The following is a 12,839-nucleotide window of genomic DNA, read 5'->3' as shown; positions in this document are numbered from 1 at the left end:
ATAAAATTCTGTCTGTCATTATTCTTGGTGTCTGTAAAAGACACATAGATGCTTTTTTAAATAATGTGATCTCGCAGTAACCAGACCTCCATTTCTCTAACAACTTTTGTAAATTCAATTCTATGAATCTGACTTTCTTACACTACTTGTCTACCCCAGTTTCCCCCTACAGGGCTCCAAAATACTATTTTTTACTCCATGTGAACCTTTTCCCTTTTAACGGTCCTCATTTCCTTCATGTACTTGTTTTTGTCATTCGCTAGCTTCTCTTCCACAGTTCGTAATTTAATCTGTGTTTTCATTATCAATTCCTTCATCACAACTGTGCTTCCTTTCATACTTACCCATCATTAGAGCCAATTCTCTACCTGCTCTTGAAGTTAACAGCTGCTGAAGAAAAATCACAGTACTGTTTAGTGGCTTTATTTTAATTTCCTGACCATGAGCATCAAGTGGGCCCTTAGTGTCACCGGGGAGACTTCTGCATTTTCCTAGGCATTCATCAGCCTGCTATCTCCCATCTTGTCCTCTCACATAATTCTAACTAGTTTCTGCCCCATTCGCACTTCCAGCTGATGATTTCACTCCTGAGAAAAGAAGCAGTCACAAGTGGTATTTTTCTTACCATGCATCTGAACCATATGTTCTGTGTTCCCACCTGTTGTCGGGGATAAAAAGCTTGAACTCATTCTGCAAAAGTACTCCACTTAAGTACTACATCCCATCCCTTTCACAAGACTAGAGTTCTATCCACTTTTCCCTCTCCTTCACGATCATGTCTCTGCTGTACCTCTTCAGTCAATCCCATTAGTATATAGTAATTCTATACATCCTTATTCCAAAGCACAAAGCAAAGATCTTCTTTCAATCTACATATTGCCATAGCTACCGCCTGTTTACATAAACTTTCCTTGAAAGAGTTACCCATACTCAATGTTTGCAATCCTTCACTGAGGATTTTCCCCTCACAGCTCTTCTGAAAATGCACATCTTGATCTCTGGTGACCTATACCTTACTAAATTCAACAATCATATCGCTGTCAGTGGTGCATGGGTTGATGTTAACAATGACTCTTAGTGGGAGAAAAATTATCTAGTTCTGAGGCTGCTGATGCTCATGGTATAAATACTCCAAAGATGGCAATTTCAAGCTTCTAACATGATGGTAATGAGCACAGTGTGAAGAAATACATGTAATTGGCTCTCATTTGCTAGTAGATTAGGATCCAGCACCCAAAGGATTGGTGTTAATGAGTGTTACCATACCTGCAATATTTCATGCAACAAATCACTCAAAACTCAATACTACATACATTTCTGGAAAACTACTTCTTTCCCATATTATTCCTATATTGTGCTTTACCTCTTCCCAGGCTATTTTGTGGAACATGTTCATACTCCTGACCTCTGAATGTTGGAATTCTCCATTGCTGTATCCTGGTAACTCTTTCCTTTTTCATTAACACACTAACTTGAAGATCTCCTCCAGGGCCTTGAAATTGAATAGCCTCTATATAGCCAAATATGTTTTCCAGATTTATCTCAAGTTGTCTGAATTCATATACTTAATTATTACCTCATATCTTCATGTGGGTATCGAAACTAAACATGTCTACTTCTAAACTCCAGGCATTCTTTTCTCAAACCTGCCCAAACCACAATATCTTCCATTCTTCCAGTTGCTCAGTCCAAATAACTGAGTGGCATTCTTGACTCCTCTTCTTTTTGAATCAACTGCATCACAGCGTCTTCATTACAACCACTTAGCTCCACAGCATCATCATGTTTCATACACATTATCTTAATTTGTTTTCTAGTCTCTCTGCTTCCACCCTTTCCTGTGTATCCTAAAAACAGAAACAAAAACCAGTATCTTTTTGGTTAGAATGTCTTATTATACCACTGTTATATTCAATCTTTACAATGGTTTTGTAGCTCACTCAAAGTTAAGTCTTTGCACCACCCTACAAATTTCTATGTGGCCTGACCTTGCCCATTTTGATAAACCTCATTTGCCATCACTGTCTCCTTCACTCATGCAGCCCATTGTATCACTGCTGTGTTGCTCTAAGCATCCTCCCTTTCAAGTACCTGTAAAGTTTTTCCCAATAATCCACATGGTTCATGCACTCACTTCCTTAAGATGTTTGCTCAAGTATCAAAATTGTCAAATTTTGCTCAAGTGACCCATTCCCTGACCACAAATTAAAATTGTCAACCATCCCTCCCAAATGACTTGTCATCTTCTAATATAGCATAAACATAAGAACATACAACATATACACAGGCACAACATGGATGGATAGATAGACAGACTGATAAATGTGTGATAAATACTGTAGTAATGTCATCTTACATGCCACTCACAAATAAAGAAGGCAGGGTGCATTATTGGAATTTAATGTTAGTTCCGCCTTCCTACCCATGAGCATGTAATAAAAATGTAGTCCTTGATCTTCTATGACACCTTGCATTAGCACATTTGCCAGTCCTATACAACTTTGTCTTTGTGTGTACATGTTTATGGCTGCTCTTCTACTGTATATTCTGCAAGCATATCAACTAAATATTTTTTACTCTGGGCCCAATAAGCCAAACTATTAGGATTAGATTACCATGTGGTCTAATCAACTTTTAATGAATTCAATATGTTCTCCTATAAAACATCCCCCTGCACAAGCAAAAATACTCTGTTTTGGATTCAGTAACCCTGCAGTTTAACATTTTAACACCAAAGCATTGATTGGGATTCATTGGCTTATATATCATAGAGAGGTTGATATTTGCTTAAACTTCACATCTTCTAATTCCGAATCCCATCCTAGTTATCCTTTAGAATAAAAATAAGAACAGTGCTTGCACCAGTCCACCATACCATGATTTTTTTTCTGAGAAGATTACAAATCTGGAGATCATTTTAATTTTCATTTCTTTTTAATTGGTAGTTATCTGTGAACTTGATCTCATTTTCATTAGCATCACTAAATGTATGTTGGGGAGGAATGTGTTGAGAAGAGATAATGTTCAAGTTCGTAAATCCCTACAGCTGTATGGACATGGCAGACCTTATGATCCACCATTGCTTAAAAGCTATGGTTCCTTGAATCCAAGGTTAAACAAAGTTTAATGGGAAATATAGATTACTGTTATTTTCATGGCTCAAAAGTTATGGTTTTTAATTATTATCATTTATACTATTGGGGAAAAATACAGTTTAATAAAAGAAAAAAACAAGGTTTTTGTTTTTGCACATTTTGCAGGAAGCTGTTACTTCCTGAGAGCAAAATAGGTCCTTAGAGAAGTAAACAGATCCTTTCAGGCTACTAAGATACAATTTTGTAACACTGTTGAGCATTCTATTAACAGGTCAGAGGGAGAAACTAATATGTAAATAAAAGGAAAGGAAATTAATATGGAAGAGAATACAGACACAAAAGGAGGAAGTCTGAATGTAGGTAAAGAAAAAGCGAAATGAGATACAGAACCAATGGTTGAGCTCTTTGTGATATATTTTTCTCTAATACTTTTCCTTTTTGAATTTATGTTTTGTTTTTTATGCATAGCTTTTGACCATAATAGGATGGTACAAAATACATTTCTAAAGAAATTGACATTAACTAAGCCATATTCTGTAAAACCCAAGCTAAAGATAAGGACAATAACATATGGGCTTCTGCAACAGAAGAGCTTATGTGATTATTGTTTTATACTCTGTACCTCGGAGTGAACAAAGAGCAGAGAAACATCATGGGCAATGGTGTATAAACAGAGATGATTCAGAGTAGACTAGATTATATAGATGTGGTTGGAAGAAAATGCAATAAATTAAACATGAGTCAACAATCATGGTATGCAATAGGGAACAGAGGAATGATTTATTGAAATGTTATGATTTGGCAAATGTTACTAAGTCACAAGTCAACGTTTTGTATAAGATTATGTTGAAAATTAAGCTAGCTCTCACCTCTTCATGTACTATAATAGAAATTCCTTTTAATTAAATTTGGTTGATTGATTCATTGACTCATTCTCCATTCATTCATTCATTCATTATTAACTAGTCCAAAGTGTATTCATTAAAAAAACTACTATAAGCCAGGTACTTGGCTAGATATGAGGAGACATGAATGGAAAAACAGAATAGGTTCCTGCCTTAAAGTAAAGACATAAATAAGATGAATTCAGGTAGTCATAAAAGTTATGAAGAAATTAATTATGTGTTGAGATAGGAAAAAATGAGAAAGGCATGCCACTTTAATTAGGACAGTTTGGGAAGCTATAAGTGCTAGATTTTTCACATCAACCTGCTTACTCAAGACTTTTGATAAGTGGTAACTGTAAATGTGCCAAAAAGATATATATATATATATATATATATATATATATATATATATATGGAAAATGATTTAGGTCAATATTAATCTAAGTGTAATAATTTTTATGATATAGCACTTGAAGTTGGGTAGAGAGAATTGGACACCTGTATTCAAACTATTTGTGACAACTATATAAAATTATTTAGAACCAAGACTCAAAGATGTAAAGTTAGCTTGAATGTGTTCCTTAACAGGTTTTTGTAGTCTAAGCTCATGTTTTTTTTTTTTTATAAATAATTTTTTATTTTTTATTTTTTATAAACATATATTTTTATCCCTCGGGGTACAGGTCTGTGAATCGCCAGGTTTACACACTACAGCACTCACCAAAGCACATGCCCTCCCCAATGTCCATAACCCCACCTCCCTTCTTCCACCCCCTCCCCCCAGCAACCCTCAGTTTCTTTTGTGAGATTAAGAGTCACTTATGGTTTATCTCCCTCCCAATCCCATCTTGTTTCATTTATTCTTCTCCTACCCCCTTAACCCCTCATGTTGCATCACCACTTCCTCATATCAGGGAGATCATATGATAGTTATCTTTCTCCACTTGACTTATTTCGCTAAGCATGATATGCTCTAGTTCCATCCACGTTGTCGCAAATGGCAAGATTTCATTTTTTTGATGGCTGCATAGTATTCCATTGTGTATATATACCACATCTTCTTTATCCACTCATCTGTTGATGGACATCTAGGTTCTTTCCATAGTTTGGCTATTGCAGACATTGCTGCTATAAACATTCGGGTGCACGTGCCCCTTCGGATCACTACGTTTGTATCTTTAGGGTAAATACCCAGTAGTGCAATTGCTGGGTCAGAGGGCAGTTCTATTTTCAACATTTTAAAGAACCTCCATGCTGTTTTCCAGAGTGGTTGCACCAGCTTGCATTCCCACCAACAGTGTAGGAGGGTTTCCCTTTCTCCGCATCCTCGCCAGCATCTGTCATTTTCTGACTTGTTAATTTTAGCCATTCTGACTGGTGTGAGGTAATATCTCATTGTGGTTTTGATTTGTATTTCCCTGATGCCGAGCGATATGGAGCACTTTTTCATGTGTCTGTTGGCCATCTGGATGTCTTCTTTGCAGAAATGTCTGTTCATGTCCTCTGTCCATTTCTTGATTGGATTATTTGTTCTTTGGGTGTTGAGTTTGCTAAGTTCTTTATAGATTTTGGACACTAGTCCTTTATCTGATACTCATAAATTTTTAAATTGTATCATGTCTGTTAATTTCACTTAGAGCTCTCATTATAAAAGAAAATGGTATTATTATTTTTGCTTGGATTCTAACATGATCATAATACTATGTTTTTAAATACTAGAAATCTCTCAAAGATAAATTTTATAAGAAGTATAATTTCTACGGTGTGGAGACGTAAAAAAGTAAAATTGGGAAATTATGCCAAAGAAGAGAAAAAGGAGAGAGAGTGATCTTCAGATTCACATGTTTTACATTATTAAGGAAAATCAATAATGTAGAAGGGGAGAATTTTGAATCCAGTTTTGGTATACTTTATAATTCAGCTCATGTCTTAGACTTAAAAAAAATAAATGAATCTACCTATCACAGTTTCTAAGTCTTCCCACCTTAATTTATTACTATTGTTGTTATTAATGACTACTGTAACCTCCCTTATCTTTTCATACCTAGGTTAAGAATTACTTTGCCTAAATGCATTCTTTGAAGTTTTCCCATTTTTGTCTTGCTGTTCTTTTCATAGCTGAATTTCCCATTTTTATTCACCTAAGTGTTATCTATTTTCTCTATGATTTCTAAACTTACTGAGTCTCTGGATGATTTATTATACATCTATATTAAAGCCCTAAGTTTTTACTGTTATTTGTGACAAAAATTCTGTTAATATTGCTGATGGTTTTGATGATGAAATCCCACCAGTGTGTGTGAAACCTTGACCACAAGAGGAAACAGGATGGATAGTACTTAGCAATTCTAGGGTGTCTGCTGTTCAGATGAGTGATGGGTTCCTGACACTAATTATTAGGATTTATTTATTAGGATGATGAGACTTTGATTGCCTTTCATATATGTTGAAAGAATGAAAAGAGGAACTGGTTGTGGAAAGTTTGACTTGCTACAGATGGTTATTGGCTGGGTTGGACAAGTTTTTGTAAAGAAGATACAGATAGAGATACAGGAATGTATTTTTCCTTCTTACAATGCTTTTACACATTTTTAAATTTAAAAAAAGATTGATTTGGAACATTTGGGTGCATTTTGAGTAATGGCTATTGCTATGGATTGGGCAACAGATGGTCAGAATAAGATGAGGCATCTATATGCCAACAGAGCTGATTTGTGGTAAGATCAAATTTCTAACTAAAAAGGAAGAAATGAATAAAAATGCAGGTAAGCTTGGAGATGAGTGGATTCTCCTGAGTCTGATAGGCTATCCATAGTCTAATAGGCCAAATCTTGAATATCAGTTTTAAAAATGAGAGATTCTTGAACAAAACATTTTATGTAACAGAGATCTGGATACTTCTTAAAATTTTCCAAAAATTAGCAGATACTTCAATAAATCTCTATGGATTGCTAGTTAATTTCATATGTATTTTTTTCTTTATCTCTTTTTTCCTCATCCCTTTCTTCCTTAGGTTGGTAATTAAGAGCCAAAATGAATTAAATGAATTTCCTGTTATTGTGCAAGTTGTAACAGAGACTGGCTTCTCTAGACTTGGTTTTTTGTTTTCTGTAGAAGGAGGAAAGTGAATGCAAAGAAGACACTGAGGTTATATTTCATAGAAGGAACACAATTTAAATCAATATTGATAGTCTGTGTAGTGGCACTGGGTGCTTTAAATTCTACTTTCTATATCCTGTCTTTGCAACTCTTCTTTAACTTTTAAGAAATGGTTAGATCTAAGGCAGTCCTGTATCCATTTGGAGATAGATCTATATGTATCCTGAGGGCTGAACTGAGGTCTATAGAAATCATACCTTCAACCCAAGGTATGATGCCTTTTGTGACAGGTTCTTTGAAGTCTTTCTTCAATCTTTCTTTAAAGAGAAAAAAAAAATTGTTCAAACACACACCTTTTTTTTTAAATTCAGAGTTAGATTTAAAAGTTTACCTGATCATAAGATGGGGGGAAGGAGGAAAAATTATTTTTTTTTCTTAATCACATTGGTTTCTCTTTGAAGTCCAGCTACTAGACAAGTCACATCAATATCAAAGAATCCTTAAGCAGATTCAGAAGAACTCAGATTGGAAATATCAGGATAAGTCAGTTTTCTGTCTCTGAGCTTGTAAAACTTTACAAAATCCTACAGGCTTTTAGTATTTTAATTAACAACAGATGAATAATATTTTTATATTAACATCATTAAATAAATATTTTATAGATGAAAATACTTGGCTGAAAAAAACAGATTACCATATAAATTAAAGCCTTTGATCCTTGGCTTCTCCTATTCCCACTAAAGCCTGCTGAAGTGAGTCAAACCCTTTCCCTTTAAGAAACATGGAATCTAAGGATGCAGAAAACAGATTTCTTTAAGATTCTAATGCCAAGTTGTTTTATCATATCTTAGTATTAATAAGTTTAACTATATTTGAAAACTCAAATACAAAAGTTCAACTTATTAAAATTCCATTATACCTTATTTAAAGCTTGTAGCACTTTTTAGAAGGTATTTCTAACATCATTAGGTAAGAGAAAATCTATGTGACCCAATGACTGCAAAGAAAATATTCCAGTCTTAGAGTTAATAACTGGAATTTAAACCAAAGATATTTTAATTCCAATGCACATGCTATTTCCAGAATACAATGACTTTCTCAAGCACATTTAGTGTTTTGCCATGTGCATTCTTCCAGTTTCGCCAACCTATCTTACTGACATTTTCTCCATATTGATGTGATATAGCAAAAAATCTTAAAGTTAGATTAAAAATAAGAAGTTAGAGTGTTGGCATGAAGTAGTTCGAGAATGCTGAAATAAAGATGTGTGAATGTCTGTATCTCAATAAAAGCAATGACAACACTGGCAAAATAGTCAAAATTAACATTTCCAAAACTCACTTATTTAACCAAAAGCTTACAACAATTCTTGGGCAATCTATCCAAGAAAAACAGCTTAATCAGGATAAGAATTTGAGTGGTATGGCAGTAATGCTCTCCTTATTGCCATTCCCCTGCTCCCCCACAGGCTCTGTGGGAAACTTGTAACACCTGCAGCTTAGAAAACGGGGTACCTGTGAAGATCAGCAGCCTGGCAGTCCCCAAATGGGATAGAATTTTTGGAGATCCCCCAAAAGCCTAATCCCCCGAAATATCTCATTATTTGATCTGTCTGGCAGTTCTCTGGAAAAACTCCTATTCACATAGTTTTGCTCTGAGATGACTCTGAGGTCTGTAAATGAAGAAAACCCTATCCCCAGGGCTTATATATGTGGAAACTGTTTAATAATTCAGTATCCGATGCATTACTACTGGTAGGGACAAATATTTAACCATTTTACAGTCAAAATCATAAAAGGAAAATCTTGGAAATGAAATATCTATAGAGGGCTTTGAAAAGTTCCAGTCCAATCCAAGGCTATATAAGGCCATGTACAGGTGCAGGGCTCTGCATATTGCCAAGAAAGCCTGGAGAATGCCAGAACTGCTTTCCACTGACTGATATTGAGGACACACATGAGCAGAAAGTCAAGGCTAAGGCAGAGTTGTAGACTGCCTGCCTGAGCATTGAAGATAGGATCCAACAGACACACACAGACCCTCAGCAAACAGCAGGAGATGTACTGGTTCCAGAAATATAGAAGATCTGCCCAGTCATTAGTGGACAAGTAAGCTACCTGAGTAGGGACTTTAGCATCCACTCTCAAACAAGAATACATTCTATAGAATTAGTCTAGGAAAGACAATAAGCAAACAAATAAAAAACAATAAATATGAAAAACAGCTAACCTTGGATAGGGTAAAATGTGATTTCCAGAATTATCAGAATTTTATTGTTTAGAATATCCAGTTTGACAGAAAAAGAATGTATGAGAACTTAAAAGAAATAGGAAAGTATAGTCCATACATAGAAAAAAGAAAAAAAAAAGTACAGTCAATAGAAACTGACACCGAGGAAACTCAAATGTTGGACTTGCTAGACAAATACTTTAAATCAGTTGCTATCAATGTGTTCAAAGAATTAAAGGAAACCATACCTAATAATACCTAAATAATTAAATAAGTATAAAATTATGTCATGCTAAATAGACTATAAAGTGATAAAATCATATGGAAAATGGATATACTGCAGTTGAAAAGTAGATTTGAACTGACAGAAAAAAGAATACTTGAAGATAAGTTAATTTATGTTATTCAGACTGAGAAACTACATAAGAAAAGCATAAGAATCTGCATAAGAGAAAAAAAGAAAAAAGGGAAAAAATGAACATATCTTCAAAAAAGTGAAGTTTGATTAAATTTATGTACATCATAATGAGAAGTTCAAAACGAAAAGGGAGAGAGAAAAAATGGAAAAAATATTTAAAGAAATAGTGGCCTAAACTTCTTAAATTTAATAGAAAGTGTTAATCTACACATCCAGGAAGCTCAACAAACTCTAACTAGAAAGACTCAAAAGAGATCTATAACTAGCCACATCATAAACTCTCCATAGCCAAAAACAAAGAGAGAATCTTAAAAGCAGCAAATTATCAAAAAGGATCTCCAGTAAGAATATAAGTTGACTTATCATCAAAAACTACAGATACCAGCATCAGTTGGATAACATATTTAAAGTGCTGAAATAAAACAACTATCAACCAAAACTTTTGTATAGAGCAAAATTTATCTTTCAAAAGGAAGGGTAAATTAAGTCATTTATAGAAAAATTAAAAAAACAAAAAACAGAGAATGGATGTAAAAAAGGCTAACAATGCAAACAGTAATGAAAAGAAAGCATGATTTTGCTGTGCCAGTATCAAGCAATGTAGACTTTAATATAAAAATTGTTACTAGAGATAAAGAAGGACAGCTTATAATCATAAAAGATCAATCCATCCTGAAAATGTAATAATTATAAGCATGTATTCCCCTATCGATACAACCCCTAAATTCATGAATTGAAACTTGAAAAAACTGAAAAGAAAAATAGACAATTCAATAGTAATAGTTGGAGAATTCAATGCACTGCTTCCAATAATGGATAAAATAACCAGACAAAAGATAAATAAGGAAGAGAACACTTGAACAACACTACCAACTACTTTGACAAAATATATATGTAAAACACATCAACAAACAACAGAATACAGAGTCATCTCAAGAGTACATGAAACATTCTCCAGAACAAACCATGTTAGGCCATACAACATGCCTAGGTAATTATACAAAGATCAAAATTATACAAAGTATGTTCTCTGAAAAAAACATAATTAAATATAAGAGAAATAAATTCAGGAAACTCATAAATATGTGGACATTAAACAGCACAATCCTTATCCAATTAATGTTTTGCAGGGGCCAGTGGGAATAGAGAGTGACTGCTAATGGGCATGGGACTTCTTTTTTGGCTAATGAAAGTATTCTAAAATTAGATAATGATGATTGCACAAGTCTGTGAATAGTCTAAAAACCATGAATTGTGAAAACCAAGAAGATAAGTTTTATGGTATATAAGTTATATCTCAATAAGATTGGTAGATGATAGATTGACATTTATAAACTATAGAATTCTGAAACTCAACCTGTCTGAAATCCTTAGCTGTAAAGTGGAAACATTAATGTCTCCTTTAACTCAGAGTTAATAAGAGTTAAGTATCATGATAGTTAAAAATCTATGCAAATATGCTTTGCAAATTGTGACACCTACCTATAAAAAAAATAAGCTGTTATATGTTTGACCAACCTACCATATAGATACTCCTGTGTTCTCATTTGTATGCTTAAATTTCTTATGGGATGCATATATTTTTTAAAGATTTTATTTATTTATTTTAGAGAGAGAGAGAATATGAGAAGGTGCAGGGGCAGAGGGAAAGGGAGGGGCAGAGAATCTCAAGCAGACTCTCCACTGAGTGTGGAAACTGATATGGGGCTTGACGTCACAACCCTGAGGTCATGACCTGAGCCAAAACCAAGAGTCAGATGCTTAACCGGCTGAGCCACCCAGGTGCCCCTTTGTATCTTTTATTTATCTGGGAAAAGTATAAACAAATCTCTCTGGATTTTCATGGAACTGAAAGTAATATTTGTGTCAAGTCTTTTTGAATTGATATCTTGATTAAAAGATATTTATTGACTTCCTGTCTTAGACGATATGTAAGAAGTGAATTCCTTAGGGGTAATAACTAAGTATAAATTAATTTTCAGTTCAAATATAAAATACTGGATGTATACATATAGCTGTATATGTATATTTATACACATATATAAGTATAGATAAAGATAAAGAAGAACACAAAATAAGTACCAAGCCATTCAAAAAAGCTTATGTGAAAATTCTTACAAATATTTAAGAGCTTTTTCGGGGGGAGGGAGGGCAGAAGAATTATATGCAGGGATACCTTTTTTTTTTTTTTTAAGATTTTTATTTATTTATTTGACAGACAGAGATCACAAGTAGGCAGAGAGGCAGGCAGAGAGAGAGATGGGAAGCAGGTTCCCTGGCGAGCAGAAAGCCCGTTGTGGGGCTAGATCCCAGGACCCAGGGATCACAACCTGAGCTGAAGGCAGAGGCTTTAACCCACTGAGCCAACCAGGCGCCCCTATGCAGAGATACTTTATCACTTCTTATAATTTCAAATTTTCCATCTATTTGTCTGACCAAATAGTAAAAAGTTAAAACAATACTAAGTACTGATAATTATATTGAGTATTGGGGAATCATAAATTCTATTGGTAAACATACTTTTTTAAAAAATTTTATTTATTTATTTGACAGAGAGAGATCACAAGTAGAGAGAGAGGCAGGCAGAGAGAGAGGGAAGCAGGCTCCCTTCTAAGCAGAGAGCCTAATGTGGGGCTCAATCACAGGACCCTGAGATCATGACCTGAGCCAAAGACAGAGGTTTAACCCACTGAGCCACCCAGGCGCCCAAGAATACGGTTTTGTACAACTACTTTGAAAAATACAAGTTTTATTATATCTGTTAAATTGTTAATATATGCCTATGATGCTGCAAGTGTCAAGAAACAGGATATATGTTCTTTATATATCCTAAAGAAACTCTTAATAGAAACATAAAATTGCCTGTACAAAAATTTTTGTAGCAACATTATTTATAAGAAAAAATATTAATAAGCCATCTACATGAGTTTCAAATATTGGACTCAAATTAGTGGTGTGGGAAATAGATGTAATTAAGCACCCATAATTCCCAGACTTTTAAAACAGGAAACATTTTTGGGGATGATCGTGGTGCGGTAACAGAGTATAAGGGAGCAGCACCTAGATGAGCATTTTCAAAATATAATGTCTTCCAAGACATGGCTGGATGTA

This window comes from Mustela erminea, chromosome 15 (genome assembly GCF_009829155.1).
Source record: "Mustela erminea isolate mMusErm1 chromosome 15, mMusErm1.Pri, whole genome shotgun sequence".
In the NCBI taxonomy this organism is placed as follows: Eukaryota; Metazoa; Chordata; class Mammalia; order Carnivora; family Mustelidae; genus Mustela; species Mustela erminea.
The sequence above is the reverse complement of the archived record's forward strand: the minus strand, read 5'-3'. Positions refer to the sequence as shown.